Here is a 27,913-nt window from a genome sequence, read left to right as displayed (position 1 = left end):
TGGCATTTTCTTTGAGTTATATACTAATCAATTGTGTATTTCTCAGTATACTTTCAATAAAAAGGTAAAAAAAAAAATGCCTGATGTGGGAACAGGTGTTCTAAGATCTCTCATAGACTCCCTTGGCATTGATTTCATCTAATGATAACTTTATTACTTCATTTGAAGCAAGTTCAATGGACAGGTCCCCCTGTGCTCTTTAATCACACCATTTAAAGGCAGCCTAGTGCCGTTTTTGGCATATTATTTCTAACTGGGACTTGGCGGGCTTATTAAAAAATGCAAAATTTATTTTTTGAGAAATTTGTGTGAATTGGTAAATACACTTGAGAAAGTAATTAACACAGTGAGTTTGTTATTTCTATTTTTTCAAGATAGAGGGAAGCAGTGAATGCATTCCAGGTATTAGAGGACTTGAAATCTTACAAGGGAAATTGACCAAGAATTTTACTAAATTGAATATATAACACATAAGGAAAAATTATGAGCCATGAAATTCCTGTCCTCGACGGGGGAAGCTGTCATCAGGTGAGAAAGGAGAAGCTTCAGAATTCCTATTTAGAAAGCAAAATCTTGGCATCAAATCAGTAAGATTAATATATTTTTAGAAGAAACCTATATAAAATCAACTCAAACAGCAATAGTCTTGAAAAACAAAAGCACAACTTTCAGACCAAACTTCAAGATTGGTAGAGAAAGCCTGTGCCTGGTGTTATCTCAGATTTAAAGCCAGGTAGCACCATGAAAACACACTGATTTATTTCAGTTAAAAAACTTCTTTTTATCAAATGATGGCAATGATCACACACTGTAAAGTAAAAGATATAAGAAGTATTATCAGAAAAGATCCAGTCATTCAAGGAACTCGATAGTGGATCAACTTCCCTGAGTTTCCAGCACATTTTCAGATTCATTACTCAACTAAATGTAATTTTCACTTTTTGGTAGTTTATTAATTTCTATTGCTTATTCTTTCCCCCTGAGAAAACCTTGCAATTTATTGAAAATCTGAGCCACTTACATTATTAAAATTTTCAAAAATAAATCATGACTTTCTTCTCAAAAATTTTTTTGCCCTTTAACTTGGAAACATTTTTGATCACCCCTTGTGATGTTGATACTTTTCGTAAAACTGAATGCAGTCCTGTTTTTTTTTTTTTGCATATTTTAAAAATTCATTTGGATCCATGTTTTTCCCCGCTTGTATCTCTGTCATTGCTATTGCTTTTTTTTTTTTTTTTTGAGGAGAAAAAATTCAAACACTTGCTTTTCATGTTTTTCATGCAGCTAGCAATACCACAGGGAACTCTCCATATTTTTCCTATGTCTGTCACCTTTCATATTTATGTCTAAAGCTAGAAAATCATAAGTAGTTTTATGTCCTTATATACCGCTGACTGTCCACCTCTGCCCACTACAATGACATCCCTGTTGTCCCATATTTCACTTGAAAGCCATTTCTAGAATCAAGTATATATGGGAGGAGTGGCTTTAGGAGAGCAGAGAACAATATTTATTGAGAGTCTATGAGTCAGATGATAGGATGGTCATTTTAATACCTGGTATCTCATTTTATCTGCGTAGTCTCATGATTGCACAGAGGAGAAACTGTCTCTCAGAGAGATAAATAAACTGTCCAAGACCAAACACAAGCTTATCTCACTCCAAAGTTAAGAGGTACAAAGATCTTGAATGTGAAAAATGAAGCGAATTCTAGATGCTCTTATGTTTTCTGAATCTGGTCAACCCAGACTTTCTTATCCTTACATTCTTGACGTCTGGTGCTTTGGGAGAATGTAGAGGGTTACAGGCAGGTCAGTATAGAATTATCAGTTCCATTTGGGAAACTACCAATGTAAGGAAATGACTAATAATGAAGTAGGGAAAGAAGAGTCTTTCAGAACACATGTCCTTCAGAAATATGGTCTCCTAACTGCACTGAGTTCTCCCTATTTTTAGCAACTACTGTCTAAACTAAAAATCTTAGCACTGGTCTAGTTTAAGTATTCAATTTGACTTGTCTCACGAGAAAAAAAATGTCAGTTCCTTGAAGGAAACCGTCTTGAGAAATATCTTTTTTTAGTATCTTCATAATTCCCAAGAGGAGATTAACTAAATAGAATTGAGTTTTGTTGAACTAAATTGTCTTAGGTTTCAACTGCTGTTTTGATTTTCACCTGTCTCTACGTTTTCTGTTGTGGATTGCAGCAACACTTTATAACATCACTGAAATGATGTTATGCTGGAAGTTGGTGTAATGTCTGCAGGGATGAGACACCACTTCCCTGCAGCTTTTGGAAGGTGTTTCATGCAGTTCAAAAGGAAGCATTTTAAAGCAAAAACTTTTGGCTTGCCAGTGAACGTTCTTCGTGATCTGACTGTTTTGTCAAAAACTATGAAGGTTTTGAGATATTCTCCCTTGTGTGTGTATGAGTATTTGTGAATACTGTGTATCTATGTATATGTGTATGTGTATATAGACATATATGTGTAGGCATGTGAATTTTATATATATGTTAGTAGAGAAACACAAGGCGTCCAGATAAGAGAAAAGAGTCTCACACACAAGATCAACAGTAACGTTTCAACATTTAATTTCCTACAGCTAGACTGTAGGCAACATAAGCTCCTATGGACACTTTCAAGGCAAGTGATGAGTTTCACTCCCAGAGGAGAGATGGAGAACAATGGATTTGTTCAGGGGAAAGACAGCTGCTCCTTTCCCCTTCTGAAAGGAGATAAAACAACAGCAGCAACAACAACAACAACAAACAACAACACCTTGTTCTTTAAATGGGACGGAAATGATTCACAACCTTTTAGAATGTGAGTGCGTCTTTCTAAGGAACATGTAAAACCTGGAGTCCACAGCTTTTTTGACCTAAAAATGTATCCAGATTCTGGGCTTCATCCCTTTTGAATCATAAATTCCTAGGGAAACAGTCTTCTTGATACCTTGATTATTTAATCTAAGGGCCTAATCCATATTGTAACCATTTGGCTCTCTAGGGGAGATAAGAGAAGTGTTACCATAATTATGGATCAGAGTAATTAACTGTACAAATAAGTGCCGATCTAATCTTAATGGCATATGGAAGGTAAAATGTTTCTAGGGAAAGTGAAAGCAAACATTCTTTTTTCTTTTATTTCTATGTCTCAGGAGGATAGGCTTTTTATAGGAGCACTGAGAAATTAGGGAAATTGTATTTCCCTTTATGTTCTCACTATTTCCCTACTAGTATTACTCATATTTCCCCCTTTACATATAGCATGTTTTGCCAATGGAACTATTCTCTGGACCTGATGGTATATGTCTCAGAATTTCTCTCTTCTGCAGCTTTGCCTGTAGTATTCCCTCTACATAGAACTCCATCTCAGCCCAGTGGGCCCAAACCCTCCCAAAGACTTCAACATTGAAATACTTTCTTCCCATGGAATTTGGTAGATTTCCTAACTGGATACCTTCTCTTCCTTCTTTGAAGTACTATCTCATGCTCTGGTCCTCTTTTATAGTATTTAATCATGTTCTAGCTTGTATTATAGCTATTTAGATACCAGTCATTTTCCCTGATATACTATATGGTTATTCAAATCAAGGCTTATAATTCAATTTTAGGTATACTGAATATCAGTTTTTTTCTTTCAAGCTGAAATGTTTCATTTTAAAATTTATTTTAAGATAAAATACACCTGGGTGACTCAGTAGCTGAGCATCTGCCTTTAGCTCAGGTCATGATCCCAGAGTCACATCAGGTCCCCACAGGGAGCCTTCTTCTCCCTCTGCCTATGTCTTTCCCTCTCTCCCTGAGTCTCTTATGAATAATTAATTAATTAATTAATTAAAAAATAAATTTATTTTTTCCTGTGACTTATTATGTCTGATGTCCTTCTTAATATCATAGGAATCTAAATTTTCTGTTGGAAAATACATTGTTTAATTTAGGAAGATACATTAATTTAGGTAACTAATGCTGACGTTTCACAGGCTAAGAACTAAGCCTAGGCTTATTTAACCGTAAAAAAATCCGTAAAACAAAATTGGTTAATGAGACCAATTAATGTTCAAAGATTTGAGCAAGGGTTAATTGCATCAGAAACACGATTACATTTTTTTAAATAAATGAGCTTGACAATTATAGAACAATGCTTTTAAAAATTGTTTTGTGATATGCCTATGGCACCTAGGACCAATCGTGTATGTACTTCTTCTTTTTAAAAGTTTTTAAGAGAGGGAGAGAGAGAATCCCAAGCAGGTTCCACGCTTGACCCGAGGCTCCACCTCACAATCCTGAGATCATGACCTGAGCCGCAGAATCAGTTGCTTAACTCACTGAGCCACCTAAGCACTGCTCATGTGTGTACTTCTAACTAGTTTTTGTGTTTACAGCTTTTGAAACCACATTAAGACTTATTTATGTGTCATACTTAATGTAATATACTCACATTAATTAATATACTTCTATTAATATACTTAATATATTAGCACATTGAATTATGGTTTAATAAATATTGAGTGAATAAAAGTTTGGTTTATTGCTATTATTACCTTTTGATTCTCTTATAACAATATTATCAGTCCTTTTTGAGGTAACTCAACATTTTGTGGGGTTCAATTAAGTATAAGATTATAATTAGACTAAGGATTTGAAAGAATTTTTTCTTTGCATTATTTTGATTCCTAGCTCTTCATTTTGAGTATTGCTAATGCTAGTTAGCTGATCTTAGCAGCCAGTACTTAATTTCATGATAGAATATGAGCTGAACTTAAATGTTCCACTTTCTGTGTTACTGCTAGAGACTTAATTTGTCTCTGTTTTTGAAAGAGAAATAGTGATGGAAACATTCTTGTTGGTGTTTCCATTTGGCTCTCTAATTCTGTTCTGTCCTTACTGCACTTGTACTCCTAGTACTGCAAAAGTGCTGGATTATAGAATACTCAGAAAATATGAAACTGGATTTCTAAATATGTGACAGTGAGAGAACAACATCCTTTGGCAAAACTGTGAGGGGGATGAAAGTGGGACAGTGTGAATGTCAAGCCTGATCATTTTGGGGATTGTAGCAATACTTGCATGCCATCCAACTAAATGTGTGGTATCAGACAACCTGCTTTTCTGTTAGAAGTTCCACAGAGAAAATTTCAAAGTTCAATTCTGTAACTATTTGGGGGTTTTTGGAAAAGCTTTGTCCCCCTCTGAGTTAAAAGTAAAAAAAAAACCTGTGTTAATGAGACCAATTAATGTTCAAAGATTTGAGCTAGGGTTAATTGCATCAGAAACACGATTACATTTTTTTGAAATAAATGAGCTTGAAAATTATAGAACAATGCTTTTAAAAATTGTTTTGTGATATGCCAAAATCATCAAATATTTAAAAAATAAACCACTGCAATTTCTCCATGAATCCTAATATAATCATATTAATAGTACTTATTTTTATTTTACGTAATATAAACACTATTCCTGCTACAGATTTTCCATAGCTGTCAAGTTTAAAGAAATGCCATGTATAATTTCTGACCAATTTGAAAAACTCAACACCTCTCTGTGCTAATGGGAGACCTACTTCATTTATATAAATAAGCCTTATGATGACTTTACTTTCTCTGAATTCTTTTTTATTCCTTTGTTGGTTTGTGCACTAGTGGTTGTGATGATATAGCATCAATAAGCACTAAGCATGTACCTGTTAGAAGAGAAAATCCTCTGTGATTTGCTGCTTCAAATAGGTTGGATTATATTTTTCTCTTGTATTCAAAAGAAAGGAGTTTTTGGAAGTGTCTGGTATGCATACAGATCAGAATACTGGAACAACTGTCTTAGATGAAGCTTATTTACATTAAGATTCTCTAGTGCTGGGATCCCTGGGTGGCGCAGCGGTTTGGCACCTGCCTTTGGCCCAGGGCGCGATCCTGGAGACCCGGGATCGAATCCCACGTCGGGCTCCCGGTGCATGGAGCCTGCTTCTCCCTCTGCCTGTGTCTCTGCCTCTCTCTCTCTCTCTCTCTGTGACTATGACTATCATAAAAAAAAAAAAAAAAGATTCTCTAGTGCTAATGTATATACATCCTATCTTTTACTTTTAGAAGTCCTTTTAGAAACAATATGACTCTTCACTGTCTAATGAATGTTTACTTTTGATTATGATTAAACTCTTTTGTGCTTACATAAAGCAAACGAAGTTGCCGTTGTTGTTGTTGTTGTTGTTGTTGTTGTACTCTTGCCAGAATCCTTGGAATGGAAAGCCTTGAGGGATTCACATGAAGTGTTTGTACCACTACAATGTGTGTTATATGGAGTCTGAGGCAACTGAACCAACACATTTCTGGGGAGAGTATTCACAGCTGGATGATGATAATAAAGCTTGTGTGTAGTTACCCTGTCATGTGACTTTAATCTTGAAATATTTTTAGAATCTTTTCCCTCCATTTCAACTCCATCTGTTCTAGATTGTTCTTCATTCCTACAAGCCAATCCTAACTTATCTCCCTGAGTCCATGATCCCTTTCATTTACTGTGTATTTTCTAATTCACTCTTCTCATATATGTTATTCAGTCAAATATCTGTTCTTTATTTGTTTAATCATTCACTAGTATTTCATGTATCAAGCTTTTACTGGATGCCTTCTAAATGCATAAATTCTGCTGGAGAACTGAGATGACAATTCAGTGGCTACTTTCATGATGCTTAGTAATTCATTTTTCTACTCAACTCTTAAGTAGCTATTCAATTTTCCTAATGCATTGTCAATCCAAATGCTATCTTTCTATCACAGGTTCTCTACATTATAGCCCCTTGGCTTACTAAATCATTCAGGCAGCCCATAGTGTATTAAACAATTATGAAATTCAAGGTACTGTGCTCTTTGATGTTCTTTCCCATTATCACTAAGTATGCTTCCTTTAGGTTTGCCTGATAAAATACAAGATGCCCAGTTAGTGTGATTTTAAGCAAACAACAAACAAATGGTTAGTATAAGAGTGTCCCTGCTGTACTTGGGACATACTTACTCTAAAAATAGTTACTATTTATATGACAATAAACTTTAACTGGGCATCCTGTATTTTTATTTGCTGTGACAATGAACCTTTAGGAGCTTTCCTCTCCTCTAGTGAGATCGAGTTCTTTGCTCTGGATTTCTTGGTAATGAAATATTCTTAGCACTTTACACATTTTCACTCATGTAATTCTCAGGCTACCCAATGATGAAAGAATATTATTCCCACTTTAGATATGAAGGTGTTGGGAAATGAGGGTCAAGGAATTTGCCCAAAGCCACCCATTTTGCCCAAGTCATAAGTATTACTTCTGATGGTCAGCCAGAAACTTCAAAGCCAGAGCCCGGAGTCTTCACCATTATGTTTTGCAGCTTCTGCGGAGCATCGCTGTGTTGCTGGTGACTAATGTGGCTCCAGAAGATAGTACTTGATGGTGATACCTGCAACGACACTTTCATAATTGTTCATTCTTAGATATGTAAGTATATTTTTAAAGTATTGGCATAGTTATCTTGCCTGAGTGTTTCTGGATCCTGGATGCCTGGACACCACAAACACCATTAGAAACCCTCTTCTCTTTCCCTCTTGACTCTGAAAAGAAAGCAGTGCTGGCCTGTAAGAAGGATATGGCTGTGCCAATTATCATTTCTCCAGGCACTGAGGTGTTAAGACGTGTTCTCATTTTGTGCCCTGCAGCTACACCTCCTGAGACCCACTGAGGGAAATTCTATTTCTCCTTCCTCTGTATAATTGGACTCCATCTCCTGGAGATCCATCCATAGAGTGTCAGCGTACTCTTCTGCACTTTAGGTGTGTGACACATTCATCTGCAATGGTCAGAAACTATTCCCTTATCTCTCTTATCCTTTCTTTTCCACTGGGGTCCTTTGACAAGGCAATAATAATACTTGTACATGATCCATCTCTGTAAGTCTGTTCCACCTTGAAAAGGTGTTATGGTCTGATTTGTGTCCTCCTCAAATTCATATATTGCAGTCCTGACCCCTAGCACCTCAGGATGTAACCATATTTGAAAGTAAGGTCTTTCAAGAGGTGAATAGCTTACAATGAGGTCTTGACAGTGAGTCATAATCCAACATGACTGGAGTCCTTATAAGAAGAAGAAATTTGGACATGCTGAGAGATACAGAAGCACACATGCACAGAGAGACAACCAAGGGAATATACAAAAATACAGCCATCTATAACCAGCGAAAGAGGCCTCAGAAGAAATCAAACCTGCTGATAACTTGATCTTTGACTCCTAGTCTCCAGAACTGTGACAAAATAAATTTATGTTGTTTAAATCACTCAGTTTGTGGTGTTTTGATGTGGTAGCCCAAAAAAAGGAATACAGAAGGCTCATTCAGGAAAAAAAAATCTGATACTAGCTCTTCCTCTGAAAATGGACATCAAACTAATGCACATTAATGCTTCCATGAACATGTCATTACCATTTGAACCCACATGCTTAAACTATTCAAAATTTCGCTGTCCACCACTATAGATACCCACATTATCCATGGCACAAGCTACAGTTTCCTACGCTCTTGGTATGTGCTAGTCAATACTCTAGTGACCTTCATATGGCATCTCTACTAATCCTCACAACAATTCTGAAAGTTAGATGTTACTACAGATAAGACGCTTGAGTCTAAGATCCCCAAGTAGAAAAACTATTATTTATCTAAACAGTACTCATTGTTTCATGGGAAGAACTTTGACATTCAATTAAATTGCTGGTATAGGAAGGTCAGGTTCAATATCTTAGATTACCTACAGAATGAACATATGATTGGTACTTAATACATGCTGCTGATTGATTGCCTGATTGAAAGAGGAGGCAAAAAAGAGTAGCAATCCACTGTCTTCCTGACAGCACATGTTCCCACATCATCCCTCTTATGAAACTCTGTGCTGTGTTAATGGAGAGGCTGTGCATCTATGCACTCATATAAGTAATACCACTGACCAACCATATAGATCATTTAAATTTGACCCAGGAAAGAACTTTTTAAGGCTTTGATTTAAAATCCTGTGTGTGCATATACAAGAACTTTGGATAGTAGAAAGAACATTGGTTAAGAAGCTATAGATTCTGGTTTCTAATACTAGTTTTATTCTGTAATGAAAGGAAACTATGAGAATAACTTAATGTTTCTAACTCTTGGGTCTTCAGAATTCCAATGAGGACAAATTGTGGAAGCTTTACTTGCTTCATAGAAGTGATGGAAGAACCAATTAAAGCAGCATGGATAAGCTTTGAAACACTTGCTTCCTTAAACCTAGAACAATGTCGATTCTCTTCCTTTGCTCCTTTCCAAATTTTGCTATTCTTCCCACTGTTCCCACACTGTTGTAGTGATTTTTGGATAATATGGATAGGCTAGCTTGATTATTAATGTTTTATTGTGCATACTAGATAATATTTTTTTCAGATTAAAAAAATTTTATAAAAAATGTTAAAAGATTGTTGATAATCTAAAGCCACTCTACCTTGGTGGCAGCTGATATATCTTAGAATTTGTTGTCAGCATTCAACCTTTTCTAGGAGCAGCACACAGTAATATTGGCAATAATAGCTAAAATTTATTAAACAATTATCAACCAGGAACTAACCTGGAACCTTTACATATATGACATCATTTAATCCTTTCAACAACTGTCTGAGGTAGATATAATTATTATCCATGTTTTAAATATGAAAAAGTTGCAGACTTAGAGAGGGGTTAATGAACTTACTCAAAGTCATGTAACTAGTAATTGTGGAACAAGCCTTTGAATGCTGGTGGTCTGAATCCATGCTCTTAACCACTATTTTATGTTAAAAGAATACAAATTTGCCAGAAAATCAGTATTCTAGGCAGGAGGGAGAGAATGAATGAGATACATTTCAAGCATTGCTCCTTCCACCCCGTGAGAATTGTTGTATCTCCAGCACCAGCACCTGGCATATTGGCTGGCCCAGAGTAGTGATTTTAAAAATGCTTACAAATTTAATGGTTCAGAAGCAGAGACCTGGACAGGAACTTCAAGGAGATTGACATACCTAGAACTTAGAATGTCATGCGTAAAATAGCAAGAAGTCAGTATATGCTAATAATTGTATAAAGAAGCAAGTCCATTCATTCATTCACTCATGTTTTAAAAATTTATTGGCCATCTGCCTTATATAAAATATTTAAGAATCAGATACATAAATAATAGAGCTACAATCTTTTCCTTGCAGAGATATGCTGCAAAAAAGAATTTACCATCATTTGGTGGTAAAGTTACATACATACATACACATGAGTTAACATATCATAACAAATGTAGTGTTTTCCCAACCAGTAGCAGTATCTTGTCATGAGGAAAAGTATTGATGAAATTAAAGTGTATACTAGAAAGGAAATGCACAGTAATAAACAACTAATAATGTTTTCTGTGTATCTAAAATAATACTCCAATTTCATATTTAGGGCTAGATATTAGGTAGAAAGCAGTTCTTCCTTGACAAAAATACAAAAGAGAACAAAGTGGAATAAAACAAAGTGAAACATATGTTAATGGAAGTGAAAGCCAATTCTGTTGTCACAAATATTCTGTTTTACTGGCTAATTATTCATTTGTTGTGCATTACAGTGACTAAGCTATCACTGGTACCCTTCTGGCATTTAAACTTGTATTTATCAACATAATACCTCCACCAAATGGTTGTCATAGAGATGGGTTTCCTGAGAAGCAGCTTCTGAGACAGAGGGTAGTGTATCGATGATTACTGAGCACCATTGGGATTAACCCTGTGGAAGGAATTGAAGGAAAGCAGAAACACGTAGAAGTGAAGGCCTAATGACAGTATTTCCTGACTCTCAGGAGCTAGAGTGGCTTTGAAGAGTTATTGGTCCCAAGTTGGGTTGAGATGGCCAAACCTAACATCAGGAGTAAGTCAGTCATTAAGTGTGGCTGCCTGGGAAGTTGCATTACTCTGAGACTATCGGCTTTCTGCAACTGAGAATGTCGCAGAAGGGGCTGATGGCAAAAGGCAATCTGTGAGAAGCACTCCCAGCAGCCAGTGCCAGCAGCTCTGTCGCTGAAGGGGCTGCATCGCAGTTTCAGCCACAGTGGCCTCTTAGGTACTACACAGAGCATGTCAGGGAAAGGAATAGCTTCCTTCTCCAGAGCCCTCCCCAAGCCCCCCCCCCCCCCCCCACTAATACCATGACTCACAGGCAGCCTTGTTCTACTGTGCTTGTTTTGGTATTTCTAAATGGTTTCTTCACCTCCACAGCACTAGGTGATATATTTTTACCTCTTATTTTTTCAGTCATGGTCAAATTCTCCCTCCTGATCCTGTGTGCATTACTGGGTCCTCAGCACCTAGCGTAGTACCTGGCACAGAGCGGTATTTTTTTAAGTTTATTTATTTATTTTTAGTAATCTCTACACCGAACATAAGGCTGGAACTCATGACCCCAAGATCAAGAGTCATGTGCTCTTTCAACTGAGTCAGCCAGGTGCCCCATAGAGTAGGTGCTTAATAAGCACCTATTGATACCTTCTCTGAAAGCTGAGGATTTGGCCCACTCTTTGTTCTCCCCCTTTAAAATATTTATAGTTTAATTAGTTTAAATTCTTCTGTTGATCTCTTTTACAATTCTAATGCTGTTTATGCTTATATTTTGTGTGTGTATGCTTTCAACTTAGCAACAGCATCTCCCAGCTTTCCACTCACAAGATAAGGACTTCAGTGTCCCCACCCTTTCTTTCACCTTTCCCCACTTTTGTCTTCCATGATCAATCAACTATAGGTTTACTTTTATTTTGTTCAATATGTTGACATTTATATTCTTTTTCTGAAAGCACAACTATATTAGCTATGCTTCACCCCCCACCCCACCTGACTTCCTGGATCAAACATAGTAATGGCTACAAACTTTTCGAATTAAATAAAACTTAAGAAAACTTTTGGCTAAAGACCACCAATTTGAAGCTTCCATCAGCTAAAGGCTATCATGGTTCCAGTCTGGGGCCTGGGGCCTGGACTTATCCCATATCAGTGTTTTATTTGGCTAATGTAATATTTTATACATTTGAGCTGACATTTAAAAATTGGGTAATTTTGGGTTGACTCTAAAAGTGTGTAATTAGGAACACCTGGGTGGCTCAGTGGTTGAGCATCTGCCTTTGGCTCAGGGCATGATCCTGGAGTCCTGGAATCGAGTCCCACGTCGGGCTCCCAGCATGGAGCCTGCTTCTCCTCTCTCTTCCTGTGTCTCTGCCTTTCTCTCTGTGTCTCTCATGAAAAAAATAAATAAAATCTTAAATAAATAAATAAATAAATAAATAAATAGATAAATAAAAGTGTGGAATTAGTGAGCAGCATTTATATTGTCATTTATTGTTGAATGTTGTGCTAGGATGAGATTTCTATAGGAACAATGTTATCAAAATTATATTACTCTTAGAAGTGTTTCTAGCTTCTCAGGTTTTCTGTTATACTACCTACTGTGAGGAGTTTTCCTTTTCCCAGAGTGTTCTCCTGAAGACCCTCTATCCTCCTGCTCTAGTCTGGACTGGATGCTGTATGAGTGGGCTATATTTGAATGTGTTCTCTTATTATGAAACCCCTGCTACTTGGAGGCTATATTTCTTGGATTGGTCTTTTATTTACCACTTTTCATCTATATTTTCTGTCCATATTTTCTTCTCTACACCGTAAAATATTCTATACTGTTCAATTTTAGCATTTTAACATAAATCTCTAAGAACACTGTCACAGTCTTTACCTGACACTTTTCTCAAGAATCCTAGCTTCAGTTAATCTCCCTGACCTCTGCTGTGATTGGTGTCTTGACGGGGGGCTCCCAGTGGGATAGGCATGGAACGCCAATGTTCACAAGTTCTTCCTGGGGTTGAATATGGGGGATATGGTCTAGTTATACCTTCTTCTAGTGAGTTTTATTTTTTACACTGACTGGAAAACAAGAAACAATCTATTCCCTGAAACTCCCCAGTGTCAAGAATCTGGGAGCAAAGTTGGTTCTGAACAATAGATTTAAAAACAAACAAACAAACAAAAAAACCTTCTTCCTGCTTTCTTTTGACTATTTTCTGCTGGCAGTAAAGGTGCCGGAGAAGCACCTCTGCAGGCATGTTCCAGGTTCTCATCTCCAGCTTCCGTGGAGCTTCTCGGAATAGGCAGCAGCTCTTTCCTCATTCTCGTTTTCTGATCTATATGTATGTTCATGAGCTCAGAGCTTTCATAGTTCTGCTTTTTGTAGAAGTAGCAACTGTTCTTATGTATCAGTTCTGAACTGTTCTGAGAGTCATATCTGAAAATATAGTGTAAATGTTGCAACTCTATCACTTCCATTGATTTTATAATCATCTAATTTCTTTTATTTAATTCCCGCCCCCCCCCCCCCCCAAAAGCCAACCCAGAATGGTTTCTGTTTTCTGTACTGAATCCAGACAGACAGAATGAACCAGTGGGGAATTGAGGATCAGGCTATAGACTCTCAGATGTCAGAATGAGGAGAATATTATTCTAGTGGGCAGAAATATATACTAGCTTTTTGATAATATCTTTAGTGAGGAGCCATTTAGGTAGGATTGGGATAAGGCTGGGGTCAGTGTCAGATGCTTGTGTCCTGAATTGGGATAGAGGAGAAGAATGAAAGGAATCTGCCCCAGTTGTTCTGTGCACGTCTTCACTTAATTCCACTGTTTGCAGACCCGTATTTTCCCCCACCCCCTCCACTGCGTCTGCTGCCTTTGGAGGTTCTACAGACAAAAGGACCAACTCTGGCCCTGTGGTTACTAAATGGTGTATTCTCTCTGCTGTTTTTATCAAGAGGAATGTTCCAGTATGCTTTTCAGTGAAGCATAAGGAAAACCAAGTATATGAAAATTTTTGCACAAAACTGAAGAGAGCAGGGTTCATGGTTTTGCTCCCAAAGTCAACATGATAATATGTACAGAAGATAATATGGTTTGATATCTTTATACTAAATAATAAAAACACTGGATTAAGATTTCTGAGTTATTTATTTCAAACCTCTTGTCTGGAATTTTTAAAAAGAATACTGTCAATAAAGCAAATGAAATATATTGAATCTCAAAGACGTGTCTAGTTTCTCTTCTGATTCATTACTCTGAACATTGATTTGGTTTTTGCAGTTTCTGAAATCATGTAAAAAATACATAATTTTGGAAATAAAAATGGAGGAAAGGATAATATAGATACATATCCTGGGCCTTCATCTAGATGCTCTTTATAATTCCTCTTTCTGTGTTTTTAAAAATCTTTTTGATAATTCGTAATATGTAACAACTTTGGATAATAACAGATGGTAGCTAGATTTATCATGGGGATCACTTCATAATGTTTATAAATGTTGAATCACCATGTTGTACGTTTAAAACTAATATAATATTGTATGTCAACTACACTTCAATAAAAAATAATGTGCAAAGTGAAAAAATATTTTTGAATATTTCTCTGTGGGAAAAGGGACCCTGCAAGTCATTAGCGGCATATTGTTATTATAGTGATTTAGAGATTATTTTTACTTGGTCACCATGACCTGGCCCCTGAAATAAAATGTTGGCTTTCAGTACTATTCAGCTTTGTGTTTCTAAGCACGGTAGAATGTTCATTACTCTCAAAATAGACCTCTATTCCTCTGATTGGATTTTATGATTAAATAAGCCAATGAATATTAAGTCCCAGAATAACAACCTAGGGGACTTCACCTGCCCATGAAAAATAGGCCCTGTTCTTTTGTTTGTTTGTTTGTTTGTTTTTATTCGTGAGAGACACAAAGAGATAGAGAGAGGCAGAAACACAGGGAGAGGCAGGCTCCACGCAGGGACCCCGATGCGGGACTCAATCCTAGGACTCCAGGATCATGACCTGAGCCGAAGGCAGATGCTCAACCACTGAACCACCCAGGCGTCCCATAGGTCCTGGTTTTGATGGTGAGGAGAATTAGGACAAAAATTAATTGAAGCCAGAGCATGTTCCTTCTGAAATCCTTCCTTTTTTGGTTTCTGAGATATTTAAGACATGAATTAACTTCTTTGGCTTCTCCCTTTAAGTACACAAGCAATTTGAGAGAGCCAAAAATGGGTAAATCATAGGCTAAAGAGGCAATTGATCACAATATGCTTCTTATTTTATCTGTTCAAGAGAAAGCACCCGATCCATGAGAAGAGAACTGTACAAATTTTCAGAGAGAGAAAGAATATATGTTTCCTTCAAGAGATGAAGTAGCTGAATGATATTGGACTTCTTAGCAATGCAGGAAGCTAGAAGACTGTCTTGAAAATTTCCAGTGAAACATTATTTCCAATCTAGAATTCTGTGCTGTCAATCAAATATAAAAGTAAAAATAGGACATTACAGACATGCAAGACATGTAAAAAAAATACCTCAATGCATCCTTTTTGGAAACTACTTAAGCACGTGCTCCGCCAAAAGCAGGGAGTAAACTGAGGAGAAGAGAATCTACAGGTTCCAGTCAATGGGAGGCCAAAGACAAGGAGAGGTGAAGGGAATCTCAGGATGAGAGAGAAGAAATATATGAGGAGGATAACTGCAGAGCAACTTGATCAGATGAAGCAAGTCAGAGGTGTCTGGCAGAAATGTCTCTGTGAAGATGAAATTGTTAGGATTCCTGATGTATTTGGATATATTGAGTGAAGATGTACAGAATTGAGGCCTTGAGGCATTGTTTAGGAACAAATGGTGATAGATTACTAGGCCAAAGAAATAATATTTTGTGCAAGAAAGGAAAACTAGGTATTGTATACTATGTAGACTAGTCATGAATAGTATTTACCTAATTTATAATAAGATAAAATACTGACCACATCACTCACGAAACGTTGATATACATTGAACTGTCAGATTTTAATTTTTTATACAGGTCAAACTTTACTACTGATGGTTTGCATAGTACTAAGCATACATCCATCATCTTTGTGTGTAGAATAATGTTTTCATCAGGTATTTTTTGAGATTTAAACATGATTTTTAGAGATATCAAAGTAATGACAAGTTTTTCAAAAATCTAGGTTACAAAAAAAAAAAAGAATCTGGGTTACATATTTAACCTGGAAATTACAATTATAAATTTGTATATATAATGAATAATTCCTGGTAATTGAGAAAACGTATTTTAAGTGGATAGTCAGAAATAAAACTAATGCATGATTCTATTATGCTCCTTTATCAAAATGATTTTCTTTGAAAATAGATATTTGATTTCCATTTTTGCATATATATAAATGTGATCCTTTGCTATATCAGATAGGATAAAAACTTGCAAATAATTTTCATTAAGGCACTGATTTAAGGAGAAAGTACTATAATAGGATGCTCTACTGGCTAGTGAATTAAATAATAGCAACTATTTTATATATACTTAGAGTTTATATATATATATAAAGATATATATATACACATAGTTTGTAGTTTGTCTGGAAAGTCAAGGTTATAATGTCTCATTTTTATGCCTAAAATCGTCTAATCATTAACCTCAATGCTGCTACTATAATAAGAAATTTTTTTCCCTTATATTTTCTGACTATATTTCTTTTGGCTCCTCTACCTATTTTTAAAATGTAGTGAATTAAAGCAATATAAAAAGTGAATTTAAAGTATCAGAGAACCATAATTCAGTCTAAATTTAAGTGATTTGCCCACTGCTATTATAGATAAAAGACTATATTAGTTGACTTCTTTATAAATAACTTTCATTTTTGAAATATGAAATGCTACATAGTTTTTTCAGGCAAATATTTTTATTTATTTATTTATTTTTTTTTTCAGGCAAATTTTAAGAGAACATTTACTGGAGTATGTGCAAAAACAATAATTAAATACCTAATGCCACTTGAACTAAAGTATCAAAGGAAAATGTGTGCATTTCCTTCATTTAAGGGTTCATCTATGGTAAAATGTAGAGCTTTTTCAAAACAAAAGCAGTGGGAACATGGAAGAAAAGTACCATGTTTATTGCTGAAGTACTCATTTCCAATGGTTAGGTCTTAAGAAAATCCAAAGGCAATTGCTGGAGGTTTGTGGAGGTTTTTGTTTTGTTTTGCTTTTTTTATTTTTTGAATTTTCTTTTTTTTTTTTCCTGACCTACAGCAAAGAACAAATGGTAACTCAGCATGAAGCAACAACTATATGCCACATCAGATATATTTCAGATATTTGAAAGCTATAATTTTTTTTCCTGTTGGCTAGTTTCAGCTTCATAACTGCCTTGCTGTGTGAAATTGGACATTTATTCTTGTTGAACTTATTCCTCCATGTTGTAAATGGCAATTATAAAACTCTGCAGCATTTTAAGTATGCATGCATTATGCTATTCCATATAGAAATGCCCCTGTTGTTGATGTTTACCGCAGGTGTGTCTAAGGTGTTCAGTGAGCGATGTATCATCTAGCGCTTTGCTTACTGAATCTCACTAACACCTATGGAGTTCTTACTAACATGCTAGTGATTCTGACCCTTAGATTGCCTGATATTGAGAGTCAAACAGAGCCACCATATCTGTGGCTCGTTTGCCAGTGTAGTCTATTAGCACCACTTTTTTTTTTTTTAGATTTTATTTATTTATTCATGAGAGACAGAGAGAGAGAGAGAGGCAGAGACATAGGCAGAGGGAGAAGCAGGCTCCCCATGGGGAGCCCGATGTAGGACTGATCCCAGGACCGCCAGATCACAAATGATCTGAGCCAAAGGCAAACATTCAACCATTGAGCCACCCAGGTGCCTCTAATAGTACCACTTTTACAAAAGTTTTCGTGGCCATGTTAATGTGATCAAGTGATTCATTTGTGGGCTTTAAGCTCAAGCAAAAATAGAAATTTTCCCTATTGGTCACATTTCGGATAATTCTCTTTAATTCATCACTCAGCAGGTGAGTGCCATCATGTTACATTCCTTTTGTCTTACATTAATATCCCTAAGGGATTTGGCAATTTTGGATCTATATCTGATACAGAAAATCACAGTGACCTATGTGTATATTAGATGGAAATAATTGACAATTTTCAGACACTTTTAAGTTACTGATGTATGGAAGATATACAATAATAATATGCATTCACATCACAGTGTGAATAACAGAACTACACTTTTCTTTTTCTTATGACTATTCACTTAAGCATGCATTTTTTTAACTACCAAGAAATGAATCGTTACTATTAATACATATTGTATATAAATTATTATGGTAGAAATCTAATTTTCCCATTGAATCACTAACTCGGATTCATGAAAAAATTGCCATGGGCTTGATTTCCCATAAAGTCCTAGGTAGAGCCTGAGTTATTACTGAAGCTAATGTTATTTTACACTTATATAGCAAGTGGCAATATGCTCAGCACTTGGCAAGCCATTGGGAGTGAAATTTGACCTATCAAGAAATCATAGTATGACAGGTTGATGTATGGGTTTTTTCCCCAAGGTCTCTCAGAGGTTGCTTCTATGTCAGGTAATTATCTTTTCCACAGAAAAGTAGAGATTGCCTTATAACTACTTTTAAGTTTCTAGAAACACTAGGAACATTTGGTTAATGTGTAAGCCTTAGTGTCTTGTCATGAATGCTAAATTTTCATTATTTTACTAGTATAAGAACTATCAGACATGACTGTTGAATAGGAATATTCCACACATTCCACACAAGGAATAATACCTTGTGTTAAAGATACCGTTTTGGGGGGAGGGAATTCAGTTGCTATGTGTAGCACTCCAAGGAAGAAGCAAGCACTTTGAAAATATTGTCTTTGATTACTGAGCATCAGACTTCTACCTACTATTTTCAGGTAGAGGGTCATCCAGATATATCAGTAACAGGCTCGGTTATCTATCTTGGGAATTTATTAAGAGAACAAAAGTAGTTGTTGAGAGTGAATATATATTTAGGGATAAACCCATGTAATCTTTAACATTCATTGATATATATTTTAGTGATGTCACTTTCTGACATCAGTACCCATGTATCCTCTTAGCTTTAATTTTTTATTTTTCTTATTTTATTATTTTTTTAGGATTTTATTTATTTATTCATGAAAGACACACACAGAGAGGCAGAGGCATAGACAGAGGGAAAAGCAGGCTTCCTGTAGGGAGCCCGATGCAGGACTCAATCCCAGGATCCTGGGATCATAACCTGAGCCAAAAACAAACGCTCAACCACCACTGAGCCACCCAGGCATTGCTCCTCTTAGCTTCTAAATATGATACTGCTTAGGGAGGTAACTTTATTTTTTTGTAACTTTATTTTTTTAAGTGGCATATCTCTTTCTGAAATTCTGTTTCTTCTTTCCTGTGTGTGTCCCATGTCATTTTTGTAACTCCATCTTGGTACTGTGATAGTCCTTATATTATTAGTTGTCAAAAACTCTCATTTTTTATTAACAAGCCCTCCAAATTGACTCTGTAATTTAGGTAAATTCTACAGTGATTTTGCTTCTTTCTAATGTGCTCTAGAAAATGCTGGCTGCCTGGTTTATTAACCCCCTTGTTTGTTTATTAACCTTCTGACTGGCTTCTGTTAGGCCCTGTAGCTTTCATTTTATTTGAAATGCATCCTCTTTTGTTAGCTTCTGACACGACAGATGTGACCAGGAAGATCCTTTTCTTGGGAAAAGTCCCTTTTGGGTTAGGAACTCAGCTGAGAAATAGATATGAAGGGCCATGTTGCTTCTGCAATAGTGTAATTGAAGAACATCATCCCTCTGCTCTAGCAAAAGTATTTCAGCAGTGTTACTGTTTAACATGTTACTTACTGTTTATTCAGTCTTTCTTTCTTACCTAGAGTTAGGCAGGTAAGAAATTAATTCTGATTCAAGACATGTGATTGGCATTTCATAGGTCCCAGTTGATTACTAGATGCTATCCTAGGTCATTCATTTTCATTATTTTCAAGCCCCCAAACAAATCTTGAGGATAGGTGTTATTACTATCTCTAAGATGAATAAACAACGTCTCAGAGAGATAGTGTGAATTGCCCAAGGTCAGTGGGTTGATAAATGACTAAATGCAGGTGTCCTGATTCCTAGCTCAGTGGTACATTATTTTGCAAAATCTGAGGCTTGTTTTATGGCTTTTGACTTCATGTGTTTTGAAGCTTTGTTTTTAGATGCATGCATATTTATGATTGTTATACCTTCGTGATAAATTGACTTTTCCATTGTTAAGAAAGGCGACTGTGTCTCTAGTAATACTCTTGTGGTCTATACTGTCTTATATGAATATAGCCACATCAACTTTCTTAGGCTTATTGTTTACGTAGTATGTCTTTTCAATCTACTTATCTTCAGCTTATCTATGTTCTTGTATTAAAGTGGATCTTATAGTGTATACTTGAGCCTTGCTCTTCTTAAACATCATATTCTGCTATCTGCCTTTTAATTGCATATTAAGTCCATTTGTTTCTTTTTTGTCCCCCTTTGTTTTGTTTCTTTGTTGTTGTCATTCCTCTATTCCATTTCCTGCCTTCTCTTTATTTGAATAATTTTTGCATACCATTTTAATTTGACTATTGACTTTTTAGCTATCCTTCTTGCATTATTTTTCTGCAGTTTCTCTAGAGATTAACATATGTATTTTCTTGTAAATAATGTTTTATCATTTAATGTCTAATGTAGTAAACTTGTAGCTATGTAGTCTCCCTTTCCAGTCTGGCATCTATGCTATAGCTATTATATGTATGACATTGACACTCACAATCAGCCGACAAGATAATGTAATACTTGCTTTAAATGGTCTTTTGGATTTTAATGAAATTAAGAGAAAATACAGTCTTTTATATTTGCTTCCTTTGCTTTTCTAAAAACCTTTTCAAGGTTTTACATTCCTTCTCAAAGATCTGAGTGTCATATAGGGTCATTTCCATTCAGCCTGAAGGAATCCCTTTAATGTTTCTGATAGTAGTGAATTTCTGATGGTGATATATTTTCTTGGTTTTAATTTATCTTTGATTATTTTTATTTTACTTTTATATCCTTGAAGAATATTTTCACTGAACATAGAATTCTGGATTGGTATTTCCTCTTTCAGTATTTTTTAAGATTTTTTGGCCTCAGTGGTTTCTGATGAATTATTGGCCATTCACATTGTTCATCTTCTATCAGTTTTCTGTGACTGCTTTCAAGCCTTTCTCTTTCAGAAGTTTGGCTATGAGGTGCTTGGGCATGGTTCACTTCATATTTATCCTACCTGTGCTTCACTGAGCCTTTTGAAGCTGTAAATTTGTCTTTTACTAAATTTGGAAAATCGTTAGCTACAATTTCTTTAAATACTGCTTCATTTTTTATCACTTTTTCTTCTGGGATTGCAATTACATGTATGTTTGAACTTTAGCTTTTGTCCAAGAGTTCCCTAAGTTATTGTTCATTTTTTCCCAATCTTTTCTGTTTCTGTTCTTCACATCTGATAATTAAATCATAATTATTGATGTAGCTGTCTATAAGTTCAGTGATTTTTATGTCCTTTCTATTCTGCTTTATAGTCCTTAAGTAAATCCAGTCCTTAAGAAAATCAGACATTGTGCTTTTCGGTTCTAGAACTTTCATTTTGTTCTTTAAAAAAAAAAAAAAAACAACAACAACTTTTGTATGATAAAATATACCTGACATGAAATTTATCATTGTAACCATTTTTAAGAGTATATTAATAAATTCATAATGTTGGGTAACAATCACTATCAATCACCATCCATCTACAGCTCTTTTTATCTGGTGAAAGTGAAACTCTGTATGTATTAAACAAAAGCTTCCCATTACCTTCTGCTACTTGCTACTGGCAACAACAATTCTACTTTCTATCTCTGTGATTTTAGCTACTCTAAGAAATTCATATAATGGAATCATATAGTATTTGTCTTTTGGTGACTGGCTTATTTCTCTTAGCATTATTTCTTCAAGGTTCATCCATGCTACAACATGACTTCCTTTTTAAGGACTGAATGATATTGTACTATATGTATATACTACACTTTGCTTTTTTTTTTTAATCTGTCAGTGACATCTGGGTTACTTCCATGTTTAGCTGTTATGAATAATGCTATTATCATGAGTGTGCAAATATATCTTTGAGACCCTGCTTTCAGTTCTTTTAAATATATACCTTGGAGTGGAATTGCTGGATCATAAGGCAATTCTATTTTTTACTTTTTTGAGGAATTACTATATTGTTTTCTGCAGCAGCTATATCATTTTGCATTCCCTTTTTTCCCTTTTTTTTTTCCTTTTTTCCCTTTTTTAAATGATTTTATTTATTTGAGAGAAAGAGTGCAGGTACAAGTTGGGGGGAGGGCCAGAGGGAGAGAATCTCAAGCAGATTTCCCACTCAACAAGGAACCAGACTAGGGACTCCATCCCAGGACACTGGGATCATGACCTGAGCTGAAATCAAGGGTCAGACACTTAACCAACTGAGCCACCCAGGCACCTTATGTCCACTAGAAACTCTTTATTGAACTTCTTTTGTTCTATGTCTAGTTTCTCATTTTTTTTTAATTGGAGTTCAATTTGTCAGCATATAGCATATCACCCAGTGCTCATCCTGTCAAGTATCCCCACTCAGTGCCTGTCACCCAGTCACCCTAACCCCCGACCCACCTCCCTTTCCACTATCCCTTGTTTGTTTCCCAGAGTTAGGAGTCTCTCATGTTCTATCACCCTCAATGATATTTTCACTCATTTTCTCTCCTTTCCCCTTTATTCCCTTTCACTATTTTTTATATTCCCCAAATGAATTAGACCATATTATGATTGTCCTTCTCTGATTGACTTACTTCACTCAGCATAATACCCTCCAGTTCCATCCACTTTGAAGCAAATGGCAGGTATTTGTCGTTTCTAATGGCTGAGTAATATTCCATTGTATACATAAATCACATCTTCTTTATCCATTCAGTTGTCAATAGAGACCAAGGCTCCTTTCACAGTTTGGCTATTGTGGACATAGCTGCTATAAACATTGAGGTGCAGGTGCTCTGGTGTTTCACTGTATCTATATCTTTGGGGTAAATCCCCAGCAGTCCAATTTCTGGGTTGTAGGGCAGTTCTATTTTTAATTCATTGAGGAACCTGCACACAGTTTTCCAGAGTGGCTGCACCAGTTCACATTCCCACCAACAGTGCAAGAGGGTTCTCCTTTCTCCACATCCTCTCCAACATTTGTTGTTTCCTGTCTTGTTAATTTTCACCATTCTTACTGGTGTGAGGTGGTATCTCATTGTGGTTTTGATTTGTATTTCCCTGATGGCAAGTGATGCGGAGCATTTTCTCATGTGCTCGTTGGCCATGTCTATGTCTTCCTCTTTGAAATTTCTGTTCACGTCTTCTGCCCATTTTATGATTGGATTGTTTGTTTCTTTGCTGTTGAGTTTGGTAAGTTCTTTATAGATCTTGGATACTAGCCCTTTATCTGATATGTCATTTGCAAATATCTTCCCACATTCTGTAGGTTGTCTTTTAGTTTTGTTGACTGTTTCTTTTGCTGTGCAGAAGCTTTTTATCTTAAGTCCCAGTAGTTCATTCTTGCTTTTGTTTCCCTTGCCTTCATAGATATATCTTGCAAGAAGTTGCTGTGGCCAAGTTCAAAAAGGGTGTTGCCTGTGTTCTCCTCTAGGATTTCGATGGATTCTTGTCTAACATTTAGATCTTTCATCCATTTTGAGTGTATCTTTGTGTATGGTGTAAGAGAATGGTCTAGTTTCATTCTTCTGCATGTGGCTTTCCAATGTTCCCAGCACCATTTACTGAAGAGACTGTCTTTCTTCCAGGAGATAGTCTTTCCTGCTTTGTCGAATATTAGTTGACCATAGAGTTGAGGGGCCATTTCTGGAGCCTCTATTCTGTTCCATCTATGTGTCTGTTTTTGTGCCAGTACCACACTGTCTTGATTATCACAGCTATGGTTTTCTTTTTCAATATTCCCCTGGCTATTTGGAGTCTTTTCTGATTCCACACAAATCTTAAGATGATTTGTTCCAACTCTCTCAAGAAAGTCCATGGTATTTTGATAGGGATTGCATTAAATGTGTAAATTGCCTTGGATAGCATTGACATTTTCACAATATTAATTCTTCCAATCTATGAGCATGGAATATTTTTCCACCTCTTTGTGTATTCCTCAATTTCTTTCAGAAGTGTTCTGTAGTTTTTAGGGTATAGATTCTTTACTTCTTTGGGTAGGTTTATTCCTAGGTATCTTATGTTTTCGGGTGCAATTATAAATGGGATCGACTCCTTAAATTCTCTTTCTTCAGTCTCAATGTTAGTGTATAGAAATGCCACTGATTTCCGGCCATTGAATTTGTATCCTGCCACAGTGCCGAACTGCTATCTGAGTTCTAGCAATCTTGGGGTGGAGTCTTTGGTTTTCTATGTAGAGTATCATGTCATCTGTAAAGAGGGAGAGTTTGACTTCTTTGCCAATTTGAATGCCCTTTATTTCTTTTTATTGCCTGATTGCTGAGGCTAGGACTTCTAATACTACAGTAGTGAGAGTGGACATCCCTCTTGTGTTCCTGATCTTAGGGGAAAGGCTCCCAGTGTTTCCCCATTGAGAATGATATTTGCTGTGGGCTTTTCGTAGATGGTTTTTAAGATGTTGAGGAATGTTCCCTCTATCCCTACACTGAAGAGTTTTGATCAGGAATGGATGCTGTTATTTTGTCAAATGCTTTCTCTGCATCTATTGAGAGGTCCTATGGTTCTTGTTTTTTCTCTTGTTGATATGATCTATCACGTTTATTATTTTATGGGTGTTGAACCAGCCTTGCGTCCCAGGGATAAATCCCACTTGGTCATGGTGAATAATCTTCTTAATGTACTGTTGGATCCTATTGGCTAGTATCTTGTTGAGAATTTTTGCATCTGTGTTCGTCAGGGATATTGGTATATAATTCTCCTTTTTGGTGGGGTCTTTGTCTGGTTTTGGAATTAAGGTGATGCTGGCCTCATAGAACGAGTTTGGAAGTACTCCATCTCTTTCTATATTTCGGAACAGCTTTAGTAGAATAGGTATTGTTTCTTCTTTAAACATCTGATAGAATTCCCCTGGGAAGCCATGTAGCCTGGAACTTTTGTGTCTTGGGAGGTTTTTGATGACTGCTTTAATTTCCTCCCTGGTTATTGGCCTGTTCAGATATTCTATTTCTTCCTGTTCCAGTTTTGATAGTTTGTGGTATTCCAGAAATGCATCCATTTCTTCTAAATCGCCTAATTTATTGGCGTATATCTGATCATAATATGTTTTTAAAATCGTTTTTATTTCCTTGGTATTGGTGGTGATCTATCCTCTTTCATTCATGATTTTATTAATTTGAGTCTTTTCTCTCTTCCTTTTAATAAGGCTGGAAAATGGTTTATCTATCTTATTAATTCTTTCAAAGAACCAACTCCTCGTTTTGTTAATATGTTCCATACTTCTTCTGTTCTCTCTTTCATTGAGTTCTGCTTGAATCTTTATTAACTCTTTTCTTCTGCTGGGGGTAGGTTTTATTTGCTGTTCTTTCTCTAGTTCCTTTAGGTGCAAGGTTAGCTTTTGTATTTGAGTTTTTTCCAGTTTTTTGAGGGATGCTTGTATTGCGCTGTATTTCCATCTCAGGACTGCTTTTGCGGTATCCCAAAGATTTTGAACAGTTGTATCTTCATTTTCTTTAGTTTCCATGAATCTTTTTAATTCTTCTCTAATTTCCTGGTTGACCCTTTCATCTTTTAGCAGGATTGTCTTTAACCTCCACGTGTTTGAATTTCTTCCAAATTTCTTCTTTTGATTTAGTTCTAGTTTCAAAGCGTTATGGTCTGAAAATATGCAGGGGACAATCCCAATCTTTTGGTATTGGTTAAGACCCGATTTGTGACCCAGTATGTGGTCTATTTTGGAGAAAGTTCCATGTGCACTTGAGAAGAATGTGTATTCAGTTGCGTTTGGATCTAAAGTTCTGTAAATATCTGTGAAATCCATCTGGTCCAGTGTATCATTTAAAGCTGTTGTTTCTTTGGAGATGTTGTGCTTAGAAGATCTGTCATTTACAGAAAGTGCCATGTTGAATTCTCTGAGTATTAGTGTATTATTATCTAAGTATGTCTTAATTTTGGTTATTAATTGATTGATATACTTGGCAGCTCCCATATTAGGGCATAAATATTCATTATTTTTAGGTCCTCTTGTTGGATAGACCCTTTAAGTATGATATAGTGTCCCTCTTCATCTCTTACTACAGTCTTTGGGATAAACTTTAATTTATCCGATATGAGGATGATGGCTACCCCTGCTTTCTTTTGAGGACCATTTGAATGGTAAATGGTTCTCCAATGTTTATTTTCAGGCTGTGGGTGTCCTTAGGTCTCAAATGAGTCTCTTATAGACAGCAAATAGATGGGTCTTGCTTTTGTATCTAGTATGAAACCCTGCACCTTTTGATGGGATCATTAAGCCCATTCACGTTCAGTCATGAAGTCTCTTGAATCTTTTATGCCTTTTTCCAGAGGCACCAGTAGCTTTATAATTGTGCTTCTAAATTGATTTCTGACATCGAATTGTAATCCAAATTCTGTAACTCTGTGGCAGAGAGTACTATTTCTGATTCTTTCTTTGTGGTGAGTTCTTTCTAGTCATTTTGCTCAGTGCAGAGTGTCTAAAAACAAGTTGCACTGAAAAAAGGAAGGAAAAAAAAAGAGAGAAAAGGGGGGAAACAAAGAGCAAAAAACAAAAACAAAAACAAAAACAAAACAAAACAAAAAAACAAAAACAAAACAAGGAGGGGTATCCTCTGATTCTGTATACCGTAAGTCCCTCGACTTCCCCTGGAGCTTTCTAGCTCTGCTGGGTCAAGAACTTGCTGTCCTTCCTGCTGATCCTCCGGGGGAGGGGCCTGCTGTGCTGATTCTCGGGTTGTGCACCTGGGGGAGCTGCCCCGCCCCTGCCAGGTCACAGCTGAGTGGAGGCTGTTTATCCTGTGAGGCTCCTGTTTCCTGACAGCCCCGATCCGTCCCAGGCACACGGTGACACCAGGAGGAACAACACTGGCGGTGGCCAGGTCCCCAGCCCTGGAGTCAGCTCCCCCAGTAACCACCGCAGTCTCCCAGTCCACACTGGCCTGGATGCTCTGGGGGCGGGGGGCGCTGACCTGCACAGCTTGGGGCGCCCGGCGGGAGGAGCATCTTGCTGTTCTGGGCCCTCCTGGCCTCCGCCTGTCCTCGGGGGAGTGCAGGATCCCAGCTTTGTCCTCCGGGGCCCTGGGACCCGGGGCCTGCGCCGCGGGAATCGCACCCCGGGGCTGCGCAGAGCCACCTCCCAGCCGCCTCCGAGCTGCTCCCGGGACCCCACCGGGCGCGCTCCAGCCCTTTAGGGAGCTCGGCCGCGGGGTGTGGCGCGCTCTCCCCCGGGGGCACCTCCTCTGTTAGTGCCCCTGGGAGCCTGGGAGCCCCACCGCCCCTCCCGGGATCCTGCCCGATTCCCTGCCTTTCCGCCCGGGAAGGTCGGTGCAGCTCCTGCGTCTCCCGGACGGGGCTCTCCTGTCCTGGGGACACTCGCCCCGGCCTCAGCCCGGCTCCTCGCGGGCCCCTCCCCCTTGGATGCTTTTTAAATTTCTTTTTCCCCGTCTTCCTACCTTGATGGAAGCGCGAACTCTTCTCACTGTAGCATTCCAGGTGTTGTCTCTTGAAATCTCAGGCTGAATTCGTGGGTTTTCAGGATGATTTGAAGGTTATCTAGGTAAGTTGGTGGGGACAGGTGACTTGGGGACCCTACTCTTCCGCCTTCTTGCCCCGCCCCCTTGCATTTCTTTAAAAAAAAAGATTTATTTATTCATGAGAGACACATACAAAGAGAGAGAGGCAGAGACACAGGCAGAGGGAGAAGCAGGCTCCACGCAGGGAGCCCCATGCGGACTCGA

The 27,913-nt window shown here is 37.1% G+C and overlaps 1 long non-coding RNA gene across 2 annotated transcripts in view; it reads left to right on the top strand.

The window, feature by feature from the left end:
* LOC140609543 (uncharacterized) overlaps window positions 1–8,276 on the top strand; it is a 232,888-nt gene extending 224,612 nt beyond the window's left edge. Inside the window, exons 5-6 of one of the 2 annotated variants that reach the window (XR_012011351.1) lie at window positions 7,370–7,476; window positions 7,995–8,276. This is a non-coding gene — a long non-coding RNA (uncharacterized lncRNA). Of the gene's footprint in view, window positions 1–7,369 lie in introns of both variants that reach the window. The other variant, XR_012011350.1, reaches the window with a different exon arrangement.
* Window positions 8,277–27,913: the final 19,637 nt, after the last annotated feature.

The sequence above is a fragment of the Canis lupus genome, chromosome 18, assembly GCF_048164855.1.
Source record: "Canis lupus baileyi chromosome 18, mCanLup2.hap1, whole genome shotgun sequence".
NCBI lineage: Eukaryota > Metazoa > Chordata > Mammalia > Carnivora > Canidae > Canis > Canis lupus.
Note: the sequence above shows the minus strand (reverse complement) of the source record. Positions and strands in the feature narration are given on the sequence as shown.